Source organism: Macaca thibetana, chromosome 12 (genome assembly GCF_024542745.1).
Source record: "Macaca thibetana thibetana isolate TM-01 chromosome 12, ASM2454274v1, whole genome shotgun sequence".
NCBI classification, from domain to species: Eukaryota; Metazoa; Chordata; class Mammalia; order Primates; family Cercopithecidae; genus Macaca; species Macaca thibetana.
This window is the reverse complement of record NC_065589.1, coordinates 55,345,560-55,370,187: the sequence shown is the minus strand read 5'-3', so window position 1 is coordinate 55,370,187 and position 24,628 is coordinate 55,345,560. Positions and strand designations below refer to the sequence as shown.

General features: G+C 37.6%; 1 protein-coding gene across 4 annotated transcripts in view; it reads right to left on the bottom strand.

The window, feature by feature from the left end:
* Window positions 1-24,628, bottom strand: part of TFPI (tissue factor pathway inhibitor) — a 98,504-nt gene that overhangs the window by 48,677 nt on the left and 25,199 nt on the right. The gene's annotated exons all lie outside the window — the stretch shown is intronic.

Sequence of the window (24,628 nt, the reverse complement as noted above, 5' to 3'; positions counted from 1 at the left end):
AGAATGATGGCTTCCAGCTTCATCCCTGTCTCTGCAAAGGACATGAACACATCCTTTTTTATGGCTGCATAGTATTCCATGGTGTATATGTGCCGCATTTTCTTTATACATTCTATCATTGATAGGCATTTGGGTTGGTTCCAAGTCTTTGTTATTGTGAATAGTGTCACAACAATCATATGGGTGCAAGCGTCTTTATCGTAGAATGATTTGTACTGGGTCAAATGTTATTTCTGGTTCTAGATCCTTGAGGAATTGCCACATCATCTTCCACAATGATTGAACTAATTTACACTCCCAACAGTAGTATAAAAGAGTTTCTCCAGCATCTGTTGTTTCCTGACTTTTTAATGATCACCACTCTAACTGACCAGTGATGATGGGCTTTTTTTCATATCTTTGTTGGCTGCATAAATGTCTTCTTTTGAGAAGTGCCTGTTCATATCCTTCATCCACTTTTTGATGGGGTTGTTTTTTTCTTGTAAATTTGTTTATGTTCTTTGTAGATTCTAGATATTAGCCTTCTGTCAGATGGATAGATTGCAAAAATTTTCTCCCATTCTGTAGGTTGCCTGTACACTCTGATGACAGTTTCTTTTGCTCTGCAGAAGCTCTTTAGTTTAATTAGATCCCATTTGTCAATTTTGGCTTTTGTTGCCATTGCTTTTGGTGATTTAGTCATGAAGTCTTTGCCCACACCTATGTCCCGAATGGTATTGCCTGGGTTTTCTTCTAGGGTTTTTATGGTTTTAGGTCTTATGTTTAAGTCTTTAATCCATCTTGAGTTAATTTTTATATAAGGTGTAAGGAAGAGGTCCAGTGTCTGTTTTCTGCATATGGCTAGCCAGTTTTCCCAACATCATTTATTAAATAGGAAATCATTTCCCCACTGCTTATATTTGTCAGGTTTGTCAAAGATAAGATGATTGTAGATGTACGCTGTTATTTCTGAGGCCTCTGTTCTGTTCCATTGGTCTACATATCTGTTTTGGTACCAGTACCATGCTCTTTTGGTTACTGTAGGCTCATAGTATAGTTTGAAGTCAGGTAGCGTGATGCCTCCAGCTTTGTTCTTTTTGCTTAGGATTGTCTTGGCTATATAGGCTGTTTTTTGGTTCCATATGAAGTTTAAAGTAGTTTGTTTTTTCTAATTTTGTAAAGAAAGTCAATGGTAGCTTAATGGGGATAGCACTAAATCTATAAATTGGGCAATATGGCCATTTTTCAATATTGATTCTTCTTATCCGTGAGGATGAAATGTTTTTCCATTTGCTTGTGTCCTCTCTTATTTCCTTGAGCAATGGTTGGTAGATCTCCTTGAAGAGGTCCCTCACATCCCTTGTGAGTTGTATTCCTAGGTATTTTATTCCCTTTGCAGCAATTGTGAATGGGAGTTCACTCATGATTTGGCTCTCTGTTTGTCTATTATTGGTGTATAGGAATGCTTGTGATTGCACATTGATTTTGTATCCTCAGATTTTGCTGAAGTTGCTTATCAGCTTAAGGAGATTTGGGGATGAGATGATGGTGTTTTCTAAATATAAAATCATGTCATCTGCAAACAGAGACAATTTGACTTCCTCTCTTCCTATTTGAATAAACTTTATTACTTTCTCTTGCCTGATTGCCCCCGCCAGAACTTCCAATACTATGTTGAGTAGGAGTGGTGAGAGAGGGCATCTTTGTCTTGTACTGGCTTTCAGAGGGAATGCTTCCAGCTTTTGCCCATTCGGTATGATATTGACTGTGAGTTTGTCATAAATAGCTATTATTATTTTGAGATACGTTCCATCAATACCTAGTTTATTGAGAATTTTTAGCATGAAGAGGTGTTGAATTTTATCGAGGGCCTTTTCTGCATCTATTGAGATACTCATGTGGTTTTTGTCATTGGTTCTGTTTATGTGATAGATTATGTTTATTGATTTGTGTATGTTGTACGAGCCTTGTATTCCAGGGATGAAGCCGACTAGATGGTGGTGGATAAGCTTTTTGATGTGCTGCTGGATTTGGTTTACCAGTATTTTATTGAGGATTTTCACATCAATGTTCCTCAGGGATATTGGCCTGAAATGTTCTTTTTGTTGTTGTTGTGTCTCTGCCAGGTTTTGGTATCAGGATGATGCTGGCCTCATAAAATGAGTTAAAGAGGATTCCCTCTTTTTCTATTGTTTGGAATAGTTTCAGAAGGAGTGGTACCATCTCCTCTTTGCACCTCCGGTAGAGTTTGGCAGTGAATCTGTCTGCTCCTGGGCTTTTTTTGGTTGATAGGCTATTAGTTACTGCCTCAATTTCAGAACTTGTTATTGGTCTATTCAGGGATTTGACTTCTTCCTGGTTTAGATTTGAGAGGGTGTATGTGTCCAGGAATTTATCCATTTCTTCTAAATTTTCTAGTTTCTTTGTGTAGAGGTGTTTATAGTATTCTCTGATGGTAGTCTGTGTTTCTGTGGGATCAGTGGTGATAGCCCCTTTATCATTTTTTATTGTGTCTATTTGCTTTTTCTCTTTTTTCTTCTTCATTAGTCTGGCTAGCAATCCAGCTATTTGCTGATCTTTTCAAATAACAAGCTTCTATATTCATTTATTTTTGAAGGGTTTTTCCTGTTTCTATGTCCTTCAGTTCTGCTTTGATCTTAGTTGTCAGATATAAAAAGAATTCCTCTTTAAAAGTTTGCCTTGTTTAGCATCCTTGCTCTTTGTTCCATATTCCCAAAGCCAAACTACATTCCTTATCCTTTATGCCTCCCTGTTTTAGTTTCAGTAAACAACTTTCCCATCATTCCTTATCTACAGAGCTCACATCTGCTAGTCACTCTGTAAATTACCCCTCCCGTTGTCCACCAGTGTAATCACACCCCTGCCCCTTTCAAGTTAGCCAATCAAGTTCAGTTGCGATTGTACAGTCCAACTCCAGCTAACAGAGACTAGACACATGCCAGAAATGATAAATTCCTCTTCAAATGTTTTAGTTCCCTGTTCTTCCTGTTCTTTGTTTCTCCAGTTTCTTTAGTTAACTGTGCTATAAACAACCCTTTCCACCAGTCCTAATTTATAACTTACGTCTGTTCTGTTCCCTTAGTTACGCACTCTACAACTATTCTTCCCGCTGAAACTACTTGTTCTACCACTGTAACCCACATCCTTGCTCTATTCAAATTAGCCAATCAAGATTAGCTTAGATTATACAGTCCAATTCAGTCAGTAAAAAAAAGACACAACAGTAAAAGCCCCTTGTGTTAAAAATAAAAACCCCTGCCCTCCCCTCTTGGTGTGCTCTCAAAATGGCAAGTACAAATAACACCCTTCTCCTAAGGGAGGAGACCACTCCTCATATTGTCTTATGCCCAACTTCTGCCTCCAAAGACAGAAGAAGTAGAAACTAAAAGCCAGAAATGAAATCCACAGGCAGACAGTCCAGCGTAGTGCCCTAGGCCTGGTAGTTAAAGATTGATCCCTGACCTAACCGGTTATGTTATCTATAGATTCCAGACATTGTATGGAAAAGCATTGTGAAAATCCCTGTCCTGTTCTGTTCCATTCTGATTACTGGTGCATGCAGCCCCCAGACACGTACCCCCTGCTTGCTCAATTGATCACGACCCTCTCACATGGACCCCCTTAGAGTCATAAGCCCTTAAAAGGGACAGGAATTGCTCACTTGGGGAGCTTGGCTTTTGAGATGCAAGTCTGCTGAAGTTCCCAGTTGAATAAAGCTCCTTCCTTCTTTAACCCTGTGTCTAAGGAGTTTTGTCTGCTGCCTGTCCTGCTACATTTCTTGGTTCCCTGACCAGAAAGTGAGGTGATTAACAGATGGCCGAGGCACCCCCTTAGGCAGCTTAGGCCTGCCCTGTGGAGCATCTCTGCAGGGGATTCTGGCCAGCTTGAGTGCTGTGGATCCTGGGAGCACTCCCAGGTAGGCACTTTCCCCAGTGGAATGCCTTGTCAGAGCGGTGCATGGCAGGCCCCCGTGGAGAATCAACGCAGTGGCTGAACACCGGGAAAGAACTGGCACTTGCAGTCTGGACATCTGAAACTTGGTAAGACTAGTCTTTGGAACTTGCCCACTCCATTTGAGTGGAAGCGTGGCCTGATCACCCATGGCATGTCTGTACCGGCACTGTGGTTTTTGTTTTTGACTTGACTTGGATTGCCTGATACTTTGGTTTTGCTTTTGCCCTGGCTTGGATTTCTTGATACTCTGAGTTTGGTTTTGATTCTGGTTTGGTGTAAACTGTAAAAGTGTCTGTGTGCCCTTTTCCCCCATTCTTCGTTTTGTGGTGTGCGTGTGGTGTAAGCATGGTGTTTTGTCTTGAGGAAGCATGGGCGAGGCACAAAGTAAGCCCACCCTACCAATTATGTTGACAAATTTCCAGAAAGGATTTAAGGGAGATTATGGTGTTACTCTGACACCAGGAAAAGTTAGAACTTTGAGTGAAATAGACTGGCCAGCATTAGAGGTGGGCTGGCCATCAGAAGCAAGCCTAGACAGGTCCCTTGTTTCAAAGGTATGGCACAAGGTAACCTGTAAGCCAGGGCATGCAGATCAGTTCCCTTAGGTAGACACTTGGTTACAGCTGGTTTTAGATCCCTCCCACAGTGGTTGAGAGAACAGAAGCATAAGTGACTGGCAGAGGCAGGGAAAGACCAGCAGAGAGAGACAGAGAGAGAGAGAGGAAAGAGACAGAGAGGAAAAGAGGCAAAGAGAGAGAGAAAGAGACAGAGAGGAAAAGACAGAAAGACAAAGAAGGAGTCAAGGAAAGAGAGAAAGAGAGAGATGTACAAGTAGTTAAGAAAAAAAACAAAACAGGGTACCCTATTCCTTTAAAAGCCAAGGTAAATTTAAAACCTATAATTGATAATTAAAGGTATTCTCCTTAACCCCTATAACACTCCAATAACACTTTGTTGTCAGTGTAAACAAGGGAATACCTGGAAAGCACTGAGGCCACTGATAACCCCTAGCCTTCCTGTGAAAAATCATTAACCCAGTAACCAGTGGATGGCCCAAATGCATTCCATCTATAGCAGCACCTACTTTTCTAACAGAAGAAAGTAGAAAAATAACTCTTAGGGGAAACCTCATTGTGAGCATACCTCACCAGTTCAGAAGTATCCTAGGGAAAAAAAAGGGGGGTGGGTGCAAAAAGGTAGCTTACTAACTTAAAAATCTTAAAGTATAGGGGTATTCTGTTAAAAAAAAAAATGATGATTTAACATTAATCACTGAAAATTCCCTTAACCCAGCAGGTTTCCTAACAGGGGATTTAAATCTTAATTACCATACAAAGGTCTGACCAGACCTACAAGGAAGTCCCTTCAGGATAGAATGAAAGATGGCTCCTCCTGGGTAATTGAAAGAAAAAAAAAAAGACAAAGCCATCTATACCAATTCTAAGTTAATTTGAACTAAACAAGATCTTATTAATAGCAAAGGATAATTGAAATACCAAACTTACAAGGTTTTCAACAAAAGTAAAGTTTGCTAAAAGTTAACAGTGTAACATGTATTACAGTAACTTGTAATCTTGTGGCCTTAGACAGTCTAGTCCACAGACATAAAGGAAGTTCACTTTGGAAAAGAATGGTTATCAATTTATGTAAAAAGAATGTTATATGGTAAATTCTTGTCCTGAAATAAATTAACTGGTTGTTTAAAGAAAGAAATGTTTGTAGTAAGTCAGAAAATTAAGGCATGTTGAAGAATTGTCTGTGAAAGTCATGAAAGAGAAAAAAAACTTATAAAAAAGAATTTATGCCAGAAATGTTGTAAAATTTAAAAGTAATTAGGCCTCCTGAATGTAAAACTATTGAATAAACAGTTTATGTGCAAGGTGTATAAGGAAAGTAAAATATACCTTTGGTAAAGGGATTATAAGGAGGCATAAGAATGTGGATTTTTACCTACATTTAAAAGGTTAAAAAAAGTTTTGTTTTGAGGGTTTAAGCAAGTTTTAAAGCATTAATCGTAAAGAAAATTCTGTGTGTAAACATATTAGTTATAGTTAAAGAGGTATCATCCAGTTTTTCTGTGAACTGAACATTAAAATATAAACACAACGGGTTTTTCTTAAATCACTAACCTGCTCTTTAACAAAAATTATAAAAGGTTAAAAAGAGTCTATAAAAATCTTACCTTATGGTCCAACATTAAAATTTGAATATGTATGTCTACAAAGTTTTATTAAAACTAAGTTTAACATTAGTAACACACTAATATAAAGGTGAAATTTAGCTTATCTGGTATAAAATCATACAGGAAGCATTCTCAAATATAAGATGGTGTTTGACTTTCTTTGGTCTAAAAACTAATAAAAATAGGTGCTAAAGGAAATTTCTCAGCAGAAAGGCACCAAGGACTATAAAGTCTACTGTAGATGTCCCCACATTTAAAACAAAAGGTTAATTTCTTAAAAATTATGTACTTGGTTTATCTTCCACTTTCCTTTCCCTCAAAACTAAAAGTCTTTTAGCACATGTACCACTTCTAGAATTTCCAGTAAACTAGCACCAGCCTGAAGATCATGTTCTCATCAAAGGATGGAAAGAGGGAAAACTCGAACCAGCCTGGGAAGGAGGTTACCTTGTGCTGCTAACCACTGAGACTGCTGTTCATGCAGTGGAAAGGGGATGTATTCATCACACTCGAGTCAAGAAAGTGCCACACCCTCCAGAGTCGTGGACCACAGTCCCAGGGGAAACCCTACTAAACTAAGGTAAGAAAAATTTAACTCTTTCATTTATTCTATTACTCTTTCTTCTTTTCTCACTCTATTGCTGACCATCTAGTTATTAACATAACCAAGTCAATTTTGCCTCAAACTATTGCATTTAATGCTTGCCTTGTTATACCCTGTGGGGACTTGCCAAGTCAAAGACAGCTTTCTACTTCAGAAAAGTACCTCTGTCCTTCCTGACTCTCCTCAGACTGGGCATTAGTAAATTAGGACCATTTAATCCAGGGAGATTTCCATAAAGACCCCAGTGACAACCAGGAGTCTTGCCCCCCGATGTAGAGCTTTTATGCCATAGTTGGTCCAACACTCTGTGGACCACTAAAGAGCAAGGATGGACTGTCCCAACTGGTTTTTGTAATTTCCTAAAATCATACATTCATTTTACTAGAGGATCATAGAAGTTAAAGACTTAAAACAAACTTTGGCTATTAAGCAGGTTACCAAGATACAAATGCCTGGTTGGAAGGGATCAAATATTCCGTCCACACGTTAAACATAGGCAATTGTTAGGCTTGTGCACATGGCAAATTAGAGGCCCAGATTGTCCCCGTTCCACCAAGGTGGTCCTCCAGTCAACCAGGCGTAGGCTGCATGGTAGCTCTTTTCCAGGATTCTACAGCCTGGAGTAATAAGTCATGCCAAGCTCTTGCTGCTGTATCCTGAAGTCCAGCACTCTGCAAGTCAGCCCTCAAAGGCCATCCAGCTTCCACTTCCCAATACTAGGTTCACTTCTTGTCTCTCACAACAGGGAGAAAACTTAGCATTCCTTGGAGACCTGAAGGGATGCAGTGAGCTTAAGAATTTTTAAGAGCGTATCAATCGGTCAGCCCTTGTTCATCCCTGAGCTGATGTGTGGTGGTATTGTGGTGGACCTTTACTGGGCACTCTGCTGAATAACTGGAGTGGCATTTGTGCTTTAGTCCAATTGGTTATCCCTTTCACCCTGGCATTTCATCAACCAGAGGGAGGAAAAATAAGACATCACAAAGCGAGAGTAGCCCCTTATGGGTCTTTCGATTCTCACATCTGTTTAGATGCAATTGGAGTCCCATGGGGAATACCAGATCAATTTAAAGCCCAAAATCAAATAGCTGCAGGATGTGAGTCAATATTTTGGTGGGTGACAGTTAATAAAAATGTAGATTGGATAAACTACATCTATTACAACCAACAGCAATGAACTTTTCATGAGTTAAAAGAAAAACTCATGTTGGCCCCAACCCTGGGGCTACCTGACCAGACAAAACCTTTTACACTATATATGTCAAACAGAGGGAAAAAAAATGGCAGTTAGAGTTTTGACCCAGATCATGGGGCCCTGGCTGAGGCTAGTGGCCTACCTCTATAAACAACTAGATGGCATTTTTAAGAGTTGGCCCTCATGTTTGAGGGCCTTGGCAGAAACAGCCCTGCTGGCACAAGAAGCAGATAAGCTAACTCTTGGGCAAAACCTAAAGATAAAGGGCCCCCATGCTGTGGTGACTTTAATAAATACCAAAGGACATCATTGACTAATGAATACTAGACTAACTAGATACCGAAGCTTGCTCTGTGAAAATCCCCGTATGACCATTGAAGTTTGCAACACCCTAAACCCTGCCACCTTGCTCCCGATATCAGAGAGCCCAGTTAAACATAACTGTGTAGAGGTGTTGGACTCAGTTTATTCTAGCAGGCCCAACCTCTGAGACCATCCTTGAACATCGGTAGATTGGGAGCTGCACGTGGACGGGAGCAGCTTCGCCAACCTCTGCAAAGTGACTCTGAAGAAGATGACAAGCCCTGCTCCAGTCACATCTGGAAGCTGACTGGTCAATGCATGGCCGAAGCATGCAGAAACTCATCGTGGGACTCATTTTCCTTAAAATTTGGACTTGTACAGTAAGGACTTCAACTGACCTTCCCCAGATGGAGGACTCTTCCCAGTATATACATCAAGTCACTGCAGTACGACAAAAGGTGGCTACAGTCCTATTATTTTATGGTTATTATAAGTGTACCAGGACTCTCAAAGGAAGTTGTTTGTATAATGCTATTCTATACAAGGTATATAGCCCTGGAAGTGACCAGCCTGATGTGTGCTATAGCCCATCCTTTTTCCTACTGCCCATAAAAACAGGTGCACTTCTAGGCTTCCCAGTCTATGCTTTCCGAGAAAAGAGAAACATAGCTATAGATGATTGGAAAGATGATGAGTGGCCCCCTGAAAAAATCATGCAGTACTATGGGCCTGCCACTTAGGCACAAGATGGCTTGTGGGGATACCGAACCCCCATTTATATGCTCAAATGAATCATATGGTTACAAGCTGTCTTAGAAATAATTAATAAAACTGACAGAGCTTTAACTGTTTTAGCCCAGCAAAAACCTAGATGAGAAATGCTCTATCAAAATAGACTAGCCCTAGACTACTTGCTAGCAGCTGAAGGAGTAGTCTGTGGAAAGTCTAACCTAACCAATGCTGTTTGCTCATAAATGATCAAGGCAGGTAGTTGAAGACACAGTTGAAGAAATGACAAAACTGGCACGTGTCCGTGCAAGTGTGGCATGGATTTAATCCTGAGGTCATGTTTGGAAAATGGTTTCCAGCACTAGGAGGATTTAAAACTCTTATAATAAAAATTATAATAGTAATAGGAACCTGTTTACTACTCCCTTGTTTGCTACCTGTACTCCTACAAGTAATAAAAAGCTTCATCACTACCTTAGTTTACCAAAATGCTTCAGCACAAGTGTACTATATGAATCACTATTGATCTGTCTTGCAAGAAGACATGGGTAGTGAGGATGAAAGTGAGAACTCCCACTAATGAATGAGGTTCTCCAAATGGGGGGGAATAAGGGAAGAGACCACACCTCATATTGTCTTCTGCCCAATTTCTGTCTCCAAAGAAAGAAGAAGTAAAAACTAAAAGACAGAAATGAAATCCACGGGCAGACAGCCCAGTGCCACGCCCTGGGCCTGGGAGTTAAAGGTTGACCCCTGGCCAAACCGGTCATGTTATCTATAGATTCCAGACATTGTATGGAAAAGTGTTGTGAAAATCCCTGTCCTGTTCCGTTCCATTCTGATTACCGGTGCATGCAGCCCCCAGTCACGTACCCACTGCTTGCTCAATTTATCACAACCATCTCACTTGGACCCTCTTAGAGTTGTAAGCCCTTAAAAGGGACAGGAATTGCTCACTTGGGGAGCTCAGCTTTTGAGATGCAAGTCTGCTGAAGTTCCTGGCCAAATAAAGCTCCTTCCTTCTTTAACCCGATGTATGAGGAGTTTTGTCTGTGGCTTGTCCTGCTACACTACAAAAGTAAAATTGCCTTACTAAATAATCTTTTACTGAGTGCCAATTTTCTTCACAGCACCAAGCACTTGTTTCTAACATTAGTTATTTCTTGTCTTCTGCTAGCTTTTGAATTTGTTTGCTCTTGCTTCTCTAGTTCTTTTAATTGTGATGTCAGGGTGTCGATTTTAGAACTTTCCTGCTTTCTCTTGTGGGCATTTAGTGATATAAATTTCCCACTAAACACTGCTTTAGCTGTGTCCAAGAGATTCTTGTATGTTGTGTCTTTGCTCTCATTGGTTTGAAAGAACTTATTTATTTCTGCCTTAATTTTGATATTTACCCAACAGTCATTTAGGAGAAGATTGTTCAGTTTCCATGTAGTTGTGCGGTTTTGAGTTTCTTAATCCTGAGTTCTAATTTGATTGCACTGTGGTCTGAGAGACTGTTTGTTATGATTTCCATTCTTTTGCATTTGCTGAGGAGTGTTTTACATTCAATTATGTGGCTAATTTAAAAATAAGTGTAATGTGGTGCTGAGAAGAACGTATATTCTGTTGATTTGGGGTTGAGAGTTCTGTAGATGTCTATTAGATCCACTTGGTCCAGAGCTGAGTTCAAGTGCTAAATATCCTTGTTAATTTTCTGTCTTGTTGATCTAATATTGAAAATGGGGTGTTTAAGTCTCCTACTATTATTGTTTGGGAGTCTAAATCTCTTTGTAGGTCTCTAAGAACTTGCTTTATGAATCTGGGTGCTCCTGTATTGGGTGCATATGTATTTAGGATAATTAGCTCTTCTTGTTTCATTGATCCCTTTACCATTATGTAATGCCTTTCTTTGACTCTTTTGATCTTTTTTGATTTAAAGTCTGTTTTGTCAGAGACTGGGAATGCAACCCCTGCTTTGTTTTGGTTTCCATTTGCTTGGTCAATATTCTTCCATCCTTTTATTTTGAGCCTATGTGTACTTTGTGCTTGACATGGGTTTCCTGAATACAGCATACCAATGGGTCTTGACTCTCTATCCAATTTGCCAGTCTGTGCCTTTTAATTGGGGCATTTAGCCTATTTACATTTAAGGTTAATACTGCTATGTGTGAAACTGAGCCTGTCATTATAATGCTAGCTGGGTATCCTTACTATTAGTTGATGCAGTTTCTTCAGAGTGTTGTTGGTTTTTACAATTTGCTATGTTCTTGCAGTGGCTGGTACCGATTGTCCTTTCCATGTTTAGTGCTCCTAGAGGAGCTCTTTTAAGGCAGGCCTGGTGGTGACAAAATTTCTCAGCATTTGCTTGTCTGTAAAGGAGTTTATTTCTCTTTCCCTTATGAAGCTTAGTTTGGCTGGATACGAAATTCTAGGTTGAAAATTCTTTTCCTTATGAATGTTGAATATTGGCCCCACTCTCTTCTGGCCCGTACGGTTTCTGCAGAAATCCGCTGTTACTCTGATGGGCTTTGCTTTGTGGGTAACCCAACCTTTCCCTCTGGCTGCCCTTAACATTTTTTCCTTTATTTCAACCTGATGATTATGTGTCTTTGGGTTGCTCTTCTCAAGGAGCATCTTTGTGGCATTCTCTGTATTTCCTGAATTTGAATGTTGGCCTGTCTTGCTAGGTTGGGGAAGTTCTACTGGATAATATCCTGAAGAGTGCTTTCCAACTACTTTCCATTCTCCCAGTCACTTTCAGGTACACCAATCAAACATAGATTTGGTCTTTTCATACAGTCTCATATTTCTTAGAGGCTTTGTTCATTCTCCTTTTTCATTCTTTTTTCTCTAATTTTGCCTTCGTGCTTTATTTCCTTAAGTTGATCTTCAATCTCTGATATCCTTTCTTCTGTTCAATACATTCACCTAATGATACTTGTGTATGCTTCACGAAGTTCTCATGCTGTGTTTTTCAGCTCCATCAGGTCATTTATGTTCTTCTCTAAACTGGTTATTCTAGTTAGAAATTTCTACAACTTTTTTTTAAGGTTCTTTGCTTCCTTGCATTTGGTTAGAACACGCTCCCTTAGCTTGGAGGAGTTTGCTATTATCCACCTGCTGAAGCCTACTTCTGTCAATTCATCAAACTCATTCTCTGTCCAGTTTTTTTCCCTTGCTGGCAAGGAGTGTGATCTGTTGGAGGAGAAGAGGTATTCTTGTTCTTGTAATTTTCAGCTTTTTTGCGCTGGCTTTTCCTCATCTTCTTGGATTTACCTACGTCTGGTCTTTGATATTGGTGACCTTCAGATGGGGTTTCTGTCTGGACATCCTTTTTGTTGATATTGATGCTATTCCTTTCTGTTTGTTAGTTTTCCTTCTGAAAGTCAGGCCCCTCTGCTGCAGTGCACGTCTGCTGGAGTTTGTTTGAGGTCTACTCCAGACCCTGTTTGCCTGGGTATCAGCAGCAGAGGCTGCAGAATAGCAAAGATTGCTGCTTGTTACTTCCTCTGGAAGCTTTATCCCAGAGGGGCACCTGGCAGATGCCAGCTGGAATTGTCCTGTATTAGGTGTCCCTTGGCCCCTGCTGGGACGTGTCTCCCAGTCGGGAGACACAGGGGTCAGTGACCCACTTGAGGAGGAGGTCTGTCCCTTATCAGAGCTCGAGTGGTGTGCTGGGAGATCCTCTGCTCTCTTCAGAGCTGGTCAGCAGAGATGTTTAAGTCGGCTGAAGCTGAGCCCACAGCTGCCCCTTCCCCCAGGTGTTCTGTCCCAGGGAGATGGGAGTTTGATCTATAAGCCCCTGACTGGGGCTGCTGCCTTTTTTTCAGAGATGCCCTGCCCAGAGACGAGGAATCTAGAGAGGCAGTCTGTTTACAGAGGCTTTGCTGAGCTGCAGTGGGCTCCGCCCAGTTGGAACTCCCCTGAGGCTTTGTTTACACTGTGAGGGGAAAACCAGGTCTCAGTAATGGCAGATGCCCATCCCCGCACCAAGCTAGTGCATCCCAGGTCGACTTCAAACTGCTATGCTGGCAGCAAGAATTTCAAGCCAATGAATGTTAGTTTGCTGGGCTCTGTAGGGGGTGGAATCCGCTGAGCTAGACCACTTGGCTCCCTGGCTTCAGCCCCCTTTCAAGGGGAGTGAACAGTTCTGTCTCACTGGCATTCCAAGCACCACGGGGGTATGAAAAAACACGCCTACAGCTGACTTGGTGTCTGCCCAAACCACCACCTGTTTTTTGTGCTTGAAACCCAGGGCCCTGGCGGGGTAGGCACCCGAGGAAATCTCTGGGTCTGTGGGTTGTGAAGACCACGGGAAATGCATTGTATCTGGGCTAGAGCGCACTGTTCCTCAGGGCACAGTCCCTCTTGGCTTCCCCTGGCTAGGGGAGGGAGTTTCCCAATCCCTGGTGCTTCCCGGGTGAAACAATGTCCCACCCTGCTTTGGCTTGCCCTCTATGGGCTGCACCCCCTGTCTAACCAGTCCCAATGAGATGAGCCGGGTACCTCAGTTGGAAATGCAGAAATCACCCACCTTCTGCATTGATCTCTGTGGCAGCTGTAGACTGGAGTGCTTCCTGTTCAGCCATATTGCCAGCCACCCATACTGTACTTTGAAAGAAAGTCACTACGTAGAGCCAACACTTTAAAAGAATGGAGAATTATCGTCCCTCTCCTTAAGGTGAGAGTATCTATATAAATTGTTTGGAATACTTTTGCAACAGATATTTGTCTCTCTGTATTAAATTATTTAATCCTTTATTTATATCAGTATGGACTCATGGATATTTATTCTATAATTTGGGTTATAATGCAATATGACTTTACTTATATTGGTGCTCCAATACTCTCCTGGCTTTGGCAAATATGAGAGAGGATTCAGTTGGCTCCTGTACTTCTTTGAGATAGCTCCATCAATATGAGTTTTTAATTTTTTCTGAGTGCCTTACTTTTTGTCACTACTAGATGCCACAGGCTCATATTGTATATTTTATGCCCCACTCTTAGAATCACAGCCATTTCTCCAAGAAGCCCTGGTTCCTTCTATTAGAGACTGGTATTAGAAACCCAGATTAGAAATCTAGGCATGCTTACTGTTACTGGGATGTCATTTCTTTTAGGCCCTCTTTTTGGCAGATTAAAGGAATATATGTGTGTATTCTACCCTATCTGTAAAGGTATACTACCTTTAAATACATCAATATGTTCTGTGACTGGCTTATTTTACTTAGTATACCATCCATGTTGTCACAAATAGCAGAATCTCCTATTTTAAGGCAGAAAAATATTTCACTGTATATATGTATATGCCACATTTCTTTATACATCAATTTTTTAAAAAATGCTTGAATTGTTTCCATATCTTGGTTATTGTAATACCTCAATGGACATGGGAATACAGATATCTTTCCAAGACTCTGATTTTAATTCTTTTTCATATGCACCCAGAGGTCGAATTGCTGGGTTGTATGACAGTTTTATTTTTAATTTTTGAGAAACCTTCATATTATTACCCATAGCTACTGTACCACTTTACATCCCTGCCAACAATCTGCCAGCATTCCAATTTCTATTTTTTGAGACAGAGTCTTGCTCTGTCACCCAGGCTAGAGTGCAATGGCGCAGTCTTGGCTCACTGCAACCTCCATCTCCCGGGTTCAAGTGATTCTCCTGCCTCAGCATCCTGAGTAGCTGGGATTACAGGCACCTGCAAACATGCCTGGCTAATTTTTGTATTTTTAGTAGAGACAGGGTTTCACCATGTTGGCCAGGCTGGTCTCGAACTGCTGACCTCATGATCCACCCGCCTCGGCCTTCCAAAGTGCTGGGATTATAGGTGTGAGCCACTGCACCCGGCCCAGCATTCCAATTTCTACACATCCTTACCAACATGTTACATTTCAAGTTTTTAAAAAAATAGCCATTTTAACAGGCATAAACTGATATCTCATTATTATTTGATTTTCATTTCCTTGGTAAATAATGCTGCTGAGCATCTTTATATATCTGATTTGTATGCCTTCTTTGGAGAACAATGTGTTTAACTCCTTTGCCCATTTTTAAAAAAAATTCTGCTGTTAAGTTAAAGGAGTTCCTTAAATATCTTGGAAATTATCAGATATATGATTTGAAAATATGTTCTTTCATTTCAGTTTGTCTTTTTATTCTGTTGATTGTTTCTTTTGCCATGCAGAGATTTTAATTCGATGTCATCTTACTTGCCTATTTTTGCTTTCGTTGCTTGTACTTTTGGTCTTGTATTCAAAAAATCATTGCCAAGACAAATGTCAAGAAGATTTTCCTCTATGTCTTTGTCTAGAAGTTTTACATTTTCAGATAGTAACTATAATAGTCAAACTCATGGAAGAAGAGAATAAAATAGTGGTTGTTAGGGGCTGGAGAGAGGGAAAATAGAGTGCTTGTTGTTCAATGGGTACAAAGTTTTAGTTATGCTAAAATAGTAAATTCTAGATCTGCTGTACAACATATTGTTTATTGTTAACAACATGGTATTTGTGTTTCAATAAGAGGGCAGATCTATTTTGTGTTCTTACCACAAAATAAACAGAAAACAAAAACAAAATAAAAAGGCCGGGTGTGGTGACTCACGCCTGTAATCCCAGCACTTTGGGAGGCTGAGGCGGGCGGATCACAAGGTCAGGAGTTTGAGACCACCCTGGCTAACACAGTGAAACTCCGTCTCTACTAAAAATACAAAAAAAAAAAACCCAGGTGTGGTTGTGTGCGCCTGTAGTCCCAGCTACTCAGGAGGCTGAGGCAGGAGAACGGCGTGAACCCGGGAGGTGGAGGTTGCAGTGACCCGAGATCACACCACTGCACTCCAGCCTAGGTGACAGAGCAAGACTGCTCAAAAAATAAACAAATAAATAAATAAATATAAAAAAACAGAGACACAATGCAACTTTGGAAGGTGTTGAATATGTCTATTATTTTGATTGTGTTGATGGGTGTTTACATATGTACAAACTCATCAAATTTTACATAACAAAAAATGTGCATATGTTTCACTGAGTTATAATCACTATACAAGGAACTGCACATATTATTGTCTAAAATTTGATGAGTTTATGCAGTTTTTTAATAGTCATTATATCTCAATGAAGTTGTTTAAAAACTTTAGTGAAATAAATAAATACATAAATAAGTAAGGAACCATTTTTGTCTATTTAAGAGACACATGAGTTCTTACATATGTGTTTAACACATGAATTTTACACTGTTGGTGGGATTGTAAACTAGTTCAACCATTATGGAAAACAGCATGGCGATTCCTCAAGGATCTAGAACTAGAAATACCATATGACCCAGCCATCCCATTACTGAGTATATACCCAAAGGATTATAAATCATGCTGCTATAAAACACATGCACACGTATGTTTATTGTGGCACTATTCACAATAGCAAAGACTTGGAATCAACCCAAATGTCCCTCAGTGACAGACTGGATTAAGAAAATGTGGCACATATACACCATGGAATACTATGCAGCCATAAAAAAGGATGAGTTTGTGTCCTTTGTAGGGACATGGATGCAGCTGGAAACCATCATTTTCAATAAACTATCGCAAGAACAGAAAACCAAACACTGCATGTTCTCACTCATAGGTGGGAATTGAACAATGAGATCACTTGGACTCGGGAAGGGGAACATCACACACCAGGGTCTATTATGGGGAGGGGGGAGGGGGGAAGGATGGCATTGGGAGTTATACCTGATGTAAATGACGAGTTGATGGGTGCTGATGAGTTGATGGGTGCAGCACACCAACATGGCACAGGTATACATACATAACAAACCTGCACGTTGTGCACCTGTACCCTAGAACTTAAAGTATAATAATAATAATAATAATAAAAATTTAGAAATTCATTAATGGTGATATCCACATATATTTAACACTTTCTAGTTGTACATTGTACATGAAACTCAATTTGTATAACATATCCAAGTGCTTTTCAGTATAAAGTCTAGGACTATCTGTAAAAGCTGGTTTTGGCTTTTATAAAATTGAGAGTCACCATATATTTTAAGCAGGTTCTGAGGGAGAATTGTAGAGTGTAGGAGAATGTGACTAAGGAAGACAATATATCCTACCCTCTGAGTTGTGGTGAGTGTGGCATTTGTCGTATTGATAAAATAAAAATAATAAAGCAAAAAAAAAAGTATTTACTTTTTTCTACAGAGTCATAATAATTTTACTATTTTACTTTCTTTCTATTTGGATATTTCATTGTCCAGACAACTGTAGCATCATTTTAAAGGAATATCTTTTAAATTGTGCATTCTTTCTTCTATCTATTAAATATTCCCTTATTTATGATTTATTTAAACGTTCTTGGTATGGAAGCCAGCTAAATTGAGTTCACAGATAAACAAGACTCTTGATGAGTCAGTGGCTGGATACATTTATAACAACAGGTTTCTGAATTAGTTAAACCTATCACAGGTGCAATCTTACACCTGGTGTTTTTAAAAATTTTCTTCAGATATCATTTGTTATGTGTGATTCATCAAGATTTGTTGTGACAGTTCAGTCAATAATGCTTTGGGAATTTATTTAAATATATCAAGCATAGAAAAACATTCTGTTTCAATGAAAACTTTACAGAGGGAAGTAGACTTAGTATATTTGAAAATAGAAGTCAAAATATATTTTTTCATAATATTTAAAAATCAAGTGTGATTTTTGCAGCATTATAATTAGTCAGGCATACTGATTCTTACATTGGGCTCCTCTTTTAGATATATTAGCTTCAGAGTACCTTGACAAATCTCCCTTAATTTTTAATTTGTTATCAAATGTTGTTAAAGCAAGGATACTTTATGCAAATGTGTTAGTGATTAGTTGTACATGATGACACATTAGACACTAAGGGAGATATGGAAATATAGGCAAGCCTGGAACTCTTATGGAATTTATGCTCAATACATCTTGAGAAATAATGCTACAGATAAGAAAAAGTCAGTAAATTTTCTGGACCATAAAAATATAATAATATATAATGTGCTTGCTGTTTTGTTGAAATCAATAATACATGGAAAGATATTGAGAAGAAAATATTATAAGTAGAATTAACAGCTAGAGTTTTGAAGAAGATTAGATTAAAATTAAGAACGGGTGCTATCAGCGGAACCACAGAGAAAAAAAGATATGAGAGACTTTTTAAGTATTGGTAAAATTGAGTAATTGAGTAGATAAAGGATATGAAAGACAGGATTCAAGGATATCCTGAATGAGTTGTTGTGCTAGTCACACAACCAGAAAAAATTAAAATAAGTATTGACTGGTGTGCCTATTATGGATAAATTCAGTCCTAGACTGATAGCACCTGATATTACAACTTTTTAAAGTGAACCTGTACAAGTGCAATTGGAGACATGAAACAGAAGCTGGGAAATGTTTAACTGTATCATTATCATCCTCATCATTATGAGGCAGGAACATTTCACCAAAAGGAAGTTTTTCAATACGTCATTTGAAAATACTTCTTCAACTTAATTTCCTATAATTCTTTCCAGCAATCACTCAGCTACATTATCACTGCCTATCAATCCTTCGGTTCCATTCAAACTGCTGATTCTTGAATAAACCAAAGTCATTCTTGGTTTAGTATTTTTAAACTGCTATTTCCTATGCTGGGAACACTCCCCTACAAGACATTGAAATGACAAACTTCCTTCTTATTCAGGACCTCTGGTCAGATATTCAGGTCAGATATGCTCTCCTCCAAAGGATGTTCATCAAGTACCATATTTAAGAAACTACCATCAGTTTCTTTGTCACTCTGTATCCCTATAACCTGCCTTTTAAAAATATTACTTGTCCTTTAAAACTTTTTAAGTATTACTTATCTTTTCATTATTGAGTTGTAGGAAATCTTTATATATAATGAATATAAATTCTTTGTCATATATATTTTATATATTTTCTCAGTTCTTGGCTTATCTATTTTCTTACAAGTGTCTTTTAATAAGCACTAATTTTTGGTTTTGATAAATTTGATTTTTTAAGTAATTCAATCATTCACAGTTTTGTACAAATATTATTACAGTCAATTTTAGAAAATTTTCATTCCCCCATAAGGAAATTCTCCACTCTTTATGCTTCACCCTCTTCCCTTAAAGTTCTCCATCTCTACATCAGTAGGAAACAATTATTCAGCTTCTGTCTCTATGTATTGCCTATTCTGAAAGCTTTAGTTAAATGGAATAATATAATATGTGGCCTACTATGTCTGGCTTCTTTCACTTAGCATAATGTTTTCAGGCTCCATTCATGCTGTAGCATATATGATTGTTTTCTTTCTATTGCTGAAAATATGTTATAGTATAAATATACCAAAATTTATTTATTCATAAGTTAATGAAAATTTGTGCCGTTTCTGCTTTTTGCTTATTATAAATAATGCTGCTATGAACATTTGTATACAAGTTTTGGTGTGAACATATGTTTGCATTTCTTTTGGGTATATAACTAGGGGTAAAATTCTCGAATCACATGGCAATTCTATGATTAACCATTTGAGGAATTTCCAGACTGCTTTCCAAAGTAGCTGCACCATTTTCCATTCATAACAGTAATGTCTTCCTTTCTCTTTTGAATGACACTCATCACCATTTATATATTTATGTGCATTTATATATTTATGTGTGCTGTCTCCACCACTAGAATGTTTTCTATTCTTAGCGCAGGCACTTTACATAGAATTCACAACTCTATGTTTATTACCCTAAAAATGACTGATACAAGTAACACTTGATGAATAATTAATAAATTAGAATAAACTCTGTGAGTTAAAATTAGGCTGCAGTATAGATCTTTGAATATATGCATGGTGTTTTATTTCTACAAATTTCACCAAAAAATAAAGAGATCAGAAACAAGTATTGTTAAATGATGCCATAAATATTTTTAAAATTGTGTCTTGTATTGCTTCTTTCATTTTTTAAAGGTAAGAAATACTTCTTTCATTTTTTAAAGGTAAGAAATACTTCAATTAAAATTGTTTAAAGGAATTTGTTATGAAAATGGAACACAAATGACACAGATTTAACATTTTTAAAATTTTACTGAAGTGATAGGTATTTTTCAAGTCAAAGAAGACAGATAAGAGTGATTGCTGAAATCCAAGCAAAAGGGAAATGTGAGTCTGTGGGAAGGTGACTAAAGAAAGGTGGACTTAGAAAAGAGGTAATTAGGTAGAAGAAATGCATAATTTGCTATTTTACTCTTTCTTTGTAATATTAATATTAATATTAATATTTATGAGAGAATATGTGAAAGAGAGGTAAGTGTTCTGTATTGAATCTACTAAGAGAGGACCCAAGAAAGGAAAGGAAAGAAAAAAGGAAGGCCCTTGAGACTTTCACTTTTTATGAACTCTTCTATGAACTTCATATGAACTATAATCCCCCTAATAGTCCTAAACTATAAGAAGTATGATGTGCATCTTAAGAAAACTGAGATTCATAAAGGGAATATAACCTTTCCAAATAGAATAAAACAGAGTAATATTTGCACTCATAACTCTGTGACTCCAGAATTCATGGACACTTCACCATACAAAGCTGCCTTCCCAAGAATTACTTTGTCTCCAGCATCATCTGGAAAGCATTCTGCCTCCAGTTGTCTTCGTAATTATTCTGGTTTGCTTGGCAAGCAGCTCCTTTCTTTCTTCCTTCCGTCCTTCCTCCTTTTTCTCCTTCCTCCCTCTTTCCCTCTCTCTCTCTCTAGCTCTTCCTTTCTTTTTTAAGTTCGTTTCAGTGGTTAAGAAGAGGGGGTTTGTAGTAAGACTGTTTTAGGGGCTGAATTGTGTCCCCTTTCAAATTTATATGTTAAAGTTTTAACTCCCAGTACCTCAGAATGCAACTGTATTTGAAAACAAGGCCTTTAAAGAGGTTACTAAGAATAAATGATGTCACTGGTGTTGGGTCCTAATCCAATATGACTGGTATCCTTATAAAAACAGGAGATTAGAACACATAGAGGAAAGACTGAACATCTATAAATCAAGGACAGAAGGCTCAGAAGACACCAATCTTACTGATCACCTTGGTCTCAAACTTATAGCCTCCAGGACCATGAGGAAATAACAAACTATTCATTTTTAGCCTTTGTTATGGCAGCCCTAGCCAACTAAAACAGACTATAAAGCTTCAAATACCAGTTCTGTAACTTACTAATTATATGATATTGACATATTTACTTCCTATTTGTTCTATTTACTTATCTATAAAATGGGTATTTTACTAGAACCTACCACATAGTATTATGAGGATTAAATATAAAAGAATTAGAATGGTGACTAACTTGATAATGTTAGCTGTTATAATTTTTATAAGTAATCCTTGAAAGCCTCTTGGGTACACGGTAGACACAGAAGCACAGTATTTATAGAGCTTATTCTGCATTGAGAATGTCACGTCAGACATTTTGAAGGTCTAAAAATATAATTGAAAAATAGCACTGATTTGGAAAGAGCTTAGGGTCAAACCGAGAGACATTTTTGTTTGAATTTGGTTAAGCATGGGAGCTAAGAATTGCAAGACTCCATGTGGTAAGGTGAAACGTTACAGGTCTCAATGTAAAAGTCATGTTCTAAAGATTCAGATCCATTGGAGCTAAAATATTTTGGCAGTTTGGCTTTGGTGACCAGAAGAAAAAACCTCAAAAGGAATAGCAGCAGATATTGACAAAAATGAAATTTATGGGATAAAAAAAAAAAAAGAGCAAGAAACTCACATAGAATTAAAGAGACTAATAGGATTATATCATAACATTAAATTTCCAGTTCATCATCTTGGGAAAGGCATGATACAACTTGGAGGCAGTTATCGATCTATTTTATCATCAGTTTGGGGGTATACACATTATTTTATCATCTTTAAGTGAATCTAGAAAAAAAAATTATGGTGCTAACATGTATACTGAAAGCGTGGTACTTATCTAAAGTTTCTAGTTCAGATTTTCCTCTGTTACATATTGTTGAATTTTTTTTCTTTTTTAAAGTTTTACTATTAATCTCTAAGTTCAATGAGTACTTTGCCACGTCTAAAAGAAGGAAATTTCATTTTAACTGCTGATTTATGGTGTGCCAGTGGAAGACAGGAGAGACAAAGCCTGACAACCAGAAAAGAAAAAAAAGAAATTGAAGAATCTTTCTAATTTTCTGCTCAGCAGTGGCTAATGTTGTTGCCCTCTTGTTGTTGATTACTTCCATCCACTCAATTTGGCTGATCTCCAGGGGGCCTACCCTTCTGTCCACTAAAACTTGGCATCTGTTTTTTTGTCGTTTTTTTTTTTTTTTTTTTTTTTAATCTTTAACTGATGTGCTTTCATTTTGTTTTATTTTATTTTTGTTGTTTTTCATTTTGGGTGAGTTTACAGCACACTGATACCGAAGAAAATGAATAAAGAAAGAAAACATTAGAATAAAACTATGGTGGAGGAGAAGGGGGACAACAAACTTTACAGGAATTCTGATAGTTTTCTAGTTCCTTTTCTTGAAGTTTACTTTTTGTTAGGAGTATTCTCAATTGTAAATCAACAAAATATTGACAATAACTAGGATCTGCAAATGGATTTTTGTTACTAAACATTACTAGATTTCCAACTGTATTTCCCCAATGGAGAACTTGCATAATCTCAGGGAGAGGTTTGAGAGCCAGATTTTTCGCAGGAGAACAGTATTTCCTGAATAAATACATTGTGGGAATGCAAATATTTGGGAATTTCCCAGGGGAGGTCTAAGGCTGTGTAACTGTACGTTTGTCACATACCAAATTCTAACAAGTCAGCACGGAGCCTGCTTTATCTCTTTATTAACGTCCCTGCTGGGTCCCACATTTTTGGGATATCGAGTCATCACTGTAAAGATTATTTTGGCATTAAATTTCTTTATATATGACATAAAATTAAAAAGATAAAATTTTGTAAATTTGGCTACATGGTGAATATTATTTAAAGCAATAATATTAGAAGAGCAAAGATGTATCATTATAAAACATCATTTTTTATAAAGATTTACTATTTTCACAGTGGTTTCTTATCTGTTAGACTACATATTGACAATAATACTGTGCAAGTATGTTGAATAGTGCTGTGCAGGTACATTGAATTTATCTTAGAGCTACATAATATATTTTTCAGCATGATATGACTAGATGGCTAGTAAGTGACAAAGGCAGAACTAGAACCTGGGCTACATTACCCCAGAGCATCCTGAAAATAAACAAAATATATGAAATGGAGGCCAAACCCCAACCCAGGAAAATATAATAAATAAATATATTAATTACTTACATTTGTCTATATTTATTTTTAAAAATATTATCTTAATTCAACTTGAAGAAGATGTTTGGAACTATCACAAAGCAAACTACAGGATAAAAACTGGTTTCTCTGATTTGTTAATTCTACAAATAGAACTCATTAACCAATATATATTTTTACCTTGATCATTATTACAATTTTTGATTCAGTGAGTTGCCTAAATGTTTTCTATTTCTAAATTAAATTCTAAATTTCATTTATATTTATTATCATAAAATACTTCTACATCACTCTATCCACATATATGTAGGAATCTGGGTTTCAGCCCAAACCCTGATTAACCTCATTAGAGAAGGGCATAGGTCACAAAGCTTAGAAACCTGGAGAATTGCCTCTCACAGCTGGGAACAGGGCACAGAAGTTCACCCAACAGTCAAACCCTGAATGAATGGATTAGTACAAGCCTAAACAAGGGAATGTCTAAAGAGATACTTGAAGATCTGTTAAGTATTATATTTACTTTCCCTTCAAATTTGAAAGGAAATACAAAGCATTTAATATCAGTTTTTTTAAAAAATCCTGGCTAAAGAGTTGAAAAGAGCAAACCCTGTTTTATTTCAGCCTCCTTTCAAACATGTCATTATAGTCAGTTCAATTATCTGGGATTAATTGTTATATGTAGATTAAGTCTGTTTAGATTTGCTCTGTAGATGCCATTTTATTACTATAGGGAGGTTAAATTACAGTTTGTCCTTCTAATTATAACAATCATAAGGCAAATAGCAGTTTCTACTGTCGAATCTTTATTATTATTTTGCTTTTCTCATTTGTATCTCATACTCACCTTAAGAGAATGTTATCTTATGCTCATTTTATAAAGGTAAGAAACAATGGTTCAAAATAACAAAATAAATTGTCCAAAAAAACAGCTTGGAAATGGCAGTGTAAGTATATCTGACCTTGAAGCAAATGCCTTTAATCACTGCTCTATGCTATCAGATATTTTAAGATAGTGTTGGTAAAAAAAAAAAAAAAAAAAAAAAAAGTAAAAATCATATTTAAACACTGATGCATCGATTGAGTAGTGTGACTCATTTTAATAAAAATGGTAAGAATTTGAAAAAGGCAGTAAAGATTTGATACAGGCAGTCACCATCTTATAATGGAGTCATATTCCAAACTATGTTGGTAGGACCAGTGTTTTGGAACTCTGAACATACAATATTATAAATGAAGTTTATGTTGATAGTTAACTGGTAAAAACAAACACGAATAAAAAAAGCTTCAATGCATAAGGATGAACTAGTCCAGATTTGAAGTTTAGCAAGAATGCTGCATCAAGGTGGCTTTTATTTGCTATCACTTCCAAACAGCCAGCAAGTC